This window comes from Gekko japonicus, unplaced genomic scaffold (genome assembly GCF_001447785.1).
Source record: "Gekko japonicus isolate JY-2015 unplaced genomic scaffold, Gekko_japonicus_V1.1 scaffold4520, whole genome shotgun sequence".
Classification (NCBI taxonomy): domain Eukaryota; kingdom Metazoa; phylum Chordata; class Lepidosauria; order Squamata; family Gekkonidae; genus Gekko; species Gekko japonicus.
Genome location: NW_015167185.1, coordinates 29,520 through 34,231, shown reverse-complemented (window position 1 = coordinate 34,231; position 4,712 = coordinate 29,520). Strand labels below are relative to the sequence as shown.

At 48.2% G+C, this 4,712-nt stretch overlaps 1 long non-coding RNA gene across 1 annotated transcript in view; it reads left to right on the top strand.

Annotated features, from left to right (window-relative positions):
* Nucleotides 1-2,178: 2,178 nt before the first annotated feature.
* LOC107112073 overlaps nt 2,179-4,712 on the top strand; it is a 16,030-nt gene continuing 13,496 nt past the window's right edge. Inside the window, exon 1 of the long non-coding RNA XR_001482582.1 lies at nt 2,179-2,255. This is a non-coding gene — a long non-coding RNA (uncharacterized LOC107112073). The remainder of the gene's footprint in view (nt 2,256-4,712) is intronic.

The window sequence follows — 4,712 nt, the reverse complement described above, 5'->3', positions numbered from 1 at the left end:
GTCCAGCATCCTGTCTTACACAGTAGCCAATTGGTTCCTTTGGACGGCCAACAACAGGGCATAGAGACCGAGGCCTTTCGCTGATAAGAACCTAAGAACAGCCCTGCTGAATCAGACCAGTGGTCCATAGTCTCTACTACCTTCCAGTGATCTGATTCATATAAGGCAGTTTCATGTGTCTTTAGGGAGGGGCTGTGGCTCAGAGCCTCTGCTTGGCATGCAGAATGTCCCAAGTTCCCCGGCATCTCCAGCTAAAAGGACCAGGCAGTAGATGATGTGAAAGACCTGTGACTAAGACCTTGAAGAGCTGTGGGGAGGGGCAGTGGCTCTGCTTAGCATGCAGAAGGTCCCAGGTTCAATCCCCCGGGCACCTCCAGTTAAAAGGGCAAGGCAGTAGGTGATGGGAAAGACCTCAGCCCGAGTCCCTGGAGTGCAGACCTTCTAAAGATGTAATTCGTATAAGGCAGCTTCACGTGTTTTTAGGGAGAGGCGGTGGCTTGGAGCCTCTGCTTGGCATGCAGGAGGCCCCAGGTTTGATCCCTGACATCTCCAGTTAAAAAGGACCAGGCAGGAGGTGATGGGAAAGACCTCTGCCTGAGACCTTGGAGAGCCACTGCCACACTGAGTAGACAATAATGACCTCAATGAACCAAGGGTCTGATTCAGTATAACGCAGTTTCATGTGTTTGAGTGAGGGGCTGTGGCTCAGTGGAAGAGCCTCTGCTTGGCACACAGAAGGTCCCAGGTTCAATTCCTGGCATCTCCAGTTAAAAAGTATAAGGCAATAGGTGATGGGAAAGACCTCTGCCTGAGACCCTGGAGAGACATAGGCAGGGGCTGTGGCTCAGTGGCAGAGCCTCCGCTTGGCGTGCAGAAGGTCCCAGGTTCAATCCCTGGCATCTCCAGTTAAAAGGACCAGGCAGGAGGTGATGGGAAAGACCTTTACCTGAGACCCCAGAGAGCCGCTGCCAGTCTGAGCAGATGGTACTTTTCTCCCTTTCTCACAATACAAGAACTCGTGGGCACTCCATGAAATTGCTGAGCGGTCGGGTTAGAATGGATAAAAGGAAGTACTTCTTCACCCAAAGAGTGATTAACACATGGAATTCACTGCCACAGGAAGTGGTGGCGGCTACAAGCATGGACGGCTTCAAAAGGGAATTAGATAAGCATATGGAGCAGAGGTCCATCAGTGATTATTAGCCACAAGGTATAGATAGGGACTCTGGGGCAAGTGATGCTCTGTCATCTTGGTGCTTGGGGGGGGTCAACAGTGGGATGGCTTCTAGTGTCCTGGCCCCACTGGTGGACCTCCTGATGGCACTGGTATTTCTGGCCACTGTGTGACACAGAGTGTTGGACTGGATGGGCCTTTGGCCTGATCCAACATTGGCATCTCTTATGTTCTTATGTATAGACCATGATGGACCTACAATCTGATTCAGTATAAGGCAGGTCCGTGTGTACAATAATACAGAGGAGGATGTTATGACTGAGAGCGCTTCCTTGTTGCTGTCCTTCCACTTGGAGAATTTTTTTAAAAAATTCATTTATACCAGAGGTGGCCCAACTGCGGCTCGGGAGTCACACGCGGCTCTTTCACGCATATTGTGTGGCTCCCGGCAGGGCGGCTGGGGAAGCGAAGGGGAGATAGGCCTCCCCAATCGGTCTTCCCTTCCCCAGCCAGTGTTCCCCTCCCCGGGTAGGCCTGAGGTGTGTGTGGGGGGGGGGAGCAGAGAAAGAAAGCAACTTCAGCTTTAAATGCATTGTCAAGCCTCGCCCGCCCCCAAGCCTACAAGTAATTATAATAATTTAAAGTTATAGTCAAACAATACATTGGTGAGGATACAGAGAAGAGTTTTGTTATACTGGCAATGAATGACTAAATTTTTTTTTGAGATGAACATTTAATCAACATGGTTTAGTTATTAGGCATAAGCATTATAATTATTTGAAGATTTCCCCCTTAGTATGTCTGTGTGGAAAATTTAATATAATATTGTTTTTTAAAAAAGGGATGAAACTGGAAGTTGGTGGGGTAACGATCATTCCTACTTTCCTCCTGAGAACCTTATTGAAATGTTAGCATATTACTGGTACAGTATTTAGTATGGTGGATGATACACTGAGATTATATGGTGACTTGTAAATAACACTGTGTTTTATCTCTTTTAACAGGGCATTCAGAAACTGGCTAATCAGTACTTAAAGAAAGAGTGGCCTGGAATAAAGGCGGATGAGCGAAATGATTTTAGGTAATTTTCTACACGCTTACTCATTTCGGAGCCAGTGTAGTGTAGTGGTGAATAGCGGCAGACTCTAATCTGGAGAACCGGGTTTGATTCCCCACTTCTCCACATGCAGCCAGCTGGGTGACCTTGGGTCAGTCACAAGTTTTCTCAGAGCTGTTCTCTTAAGAGCAGTTCTTGAGAGAGCTCTCTCAGCCCCACCTTCCCCACAGAGTGCCTGTTGTGGGGAGAGGAAGGGAAGGAGATTGTAAGCCTCTCTGAGACCCCTTCGGGTAGAGAAAAGCACTGTATAAAAACCAACTCTCCTCTCTTCAAATACTTTACATTGCTGGCAATGATAATCTGAAGCTATGGTCACCCACCATTTATTTTGAAACTGTATTTTGTCCAAGCATTTTTATTGAGGGGGGAGCTCAGAAAATGTTAAGGCACTTGGTGGTTGAATAAAGAAGATTATTGAACTATTAATACATATTGTATTTAATTATTCAATTATTTTTAAAGAAAACAGTACTGGGACAATAGAATTAAAAATGGATTACAGACTTTGCTGTTCTTGAAAATAATAGTTTATACAGTTTGAGGAAAATGAGTTGGAACGAATTGTGTGTGTGTGTGTGTGTGTGTTAAGCGCCATCAGGTTGCTTCTGACTTAGGGTGAGCCTTTGAATTAATGACCTCCAAAATGTCCCATCCCTAACAGCCTTGCTCCTCAAATATATGTTCTCACATTTCCTATTGAAATTCTAGCATTTTACATAGGCTGAGATTCTTGTGTTTTAGATAGTTTCAGTTGTGTTTACATAGTTTCAGATTCTTGGGTTTTAGATAGGTCCAGATTTTCAGGCTTTACAATGGTTGGGTTAGCAATCACTTGCAATGGCCTTCCTATGTGAGGTGATTCTCGGGTTTTACATTTTCCCATGTCCTCCCCCCCCTCCCCCCGCTGCCATACAAAGTAATGGAGGACAGCTGGGGCCCTTGTAATTTGAGGGTTATTTAAAAGACAGGCACCAACAGCTCCCCTGAAATTTTGGTGCCAGTACCTTTAAAAACATGCCCACCCCCCCCACCCCCCCTGGATAGCCAGGCAAGCTCGATCTCATCAGAACTTGGAAGCTAAGCAGGGTCGATTCTGGCAAGTACTTGGAATACCAGCAGTCGGGAGGCGGGGGCAGGCTTTATTCAGCCTCCTCTCTGAATATCCTCCAGGCCCCCAGTAAGGGTCAGTCACCAGAGGTCGCCATGACTTCCAAGTGCACACACAGTCAGTCACCAGAGGTTCCCATGACTTCAGGTGCACACCCACACACGTGCACATATGAAAAATACAAAAAACCCCACCCACCCCCAAAAGGATTCTCCCTAGGGAATAATGGAGCTGGAAAATACTGGAGCCGATACCATACTGGTATTGGGAACCAGGAATACCAGTATTTTTCAGCTCCAGTGTATCTGGAACACCACTTATTTTTCCTGCGCACCCCTAGAGCGGAGTCTGCACTTATAGGTCTCGTCTCCTACTGAAGATCATGCACCCTGTGGCGAAACGGGGACCCGCCCTCCGCCCTGGGAGACTGAGGTGCCGTCCTGTGGCTCGCAAGCCCCTGTTTTGGCCTTCCCACCCTGCCCGGTGGGACTATTTCTCTTTGTTAAACGCCGCCACCACTCACTGAATTGAGTTACCGCCTTCCTTGAGGGACAGTGAGGCTCCTCTGGCTAAATTCCCCACCTTGGGAAGTGGGTACCTCGATCTTTGGGCACCCTCTGGAGAGTTGGCAACCCCTCAGATCTAGGCCCATTTGTGTTCCCTGGCCTCCCTTTGCTCCTGATAACGTGCAGAGCGGGGAGGACGATGTGGTTAAGGCACACCAGGCTTTTCAAACTCAAAAAAGGAAGATTTATTGAGCTATATACATATTGGGCACAGAAAATAAACGCAGGCCCTTCAACACAACTGGGGCACAGAAACTAAACAGGATAAAAATGCAGTTCCTCTGTCCCTACCCACGCACCCTCTCTACTTCTGCAGTGTGTTGTGGCCTCAGGCCAGGATTTGCGTTTTCCCCCTCCTGTTGTGGAGAGAAACTCCGGCCCTCCTCCTCCTCAGGACTGGCCAAGTTCCCTCTAAGCTGTGGAGTCTTGTGAGCAAAAACCCTACTTTGTGAGCGACTGGCATTAAAGTTGTGAGCAGGCGATTTGGCTACTGCATAAATTAGTTTGCTCTGGGGCCATCTCTCCTGAGCTAAGACAAAAATGTGTGAGCCGGAGGCTAAAAAACTGTGAGCCGGCTCACACGAACTCAGCTTAGAGGGAACCAGTACTGCCACCCTCCTGGCTCTCCACCACGATCTATGGTGGCCTGGATTGCCCACGGTAACAGGAGTCCCACCTGTACTCTCACTTGAACCTGCCGTCCATGCTGAAGACCGGGCTGAGACTGACTCTTTCTCCCTCTGGAGC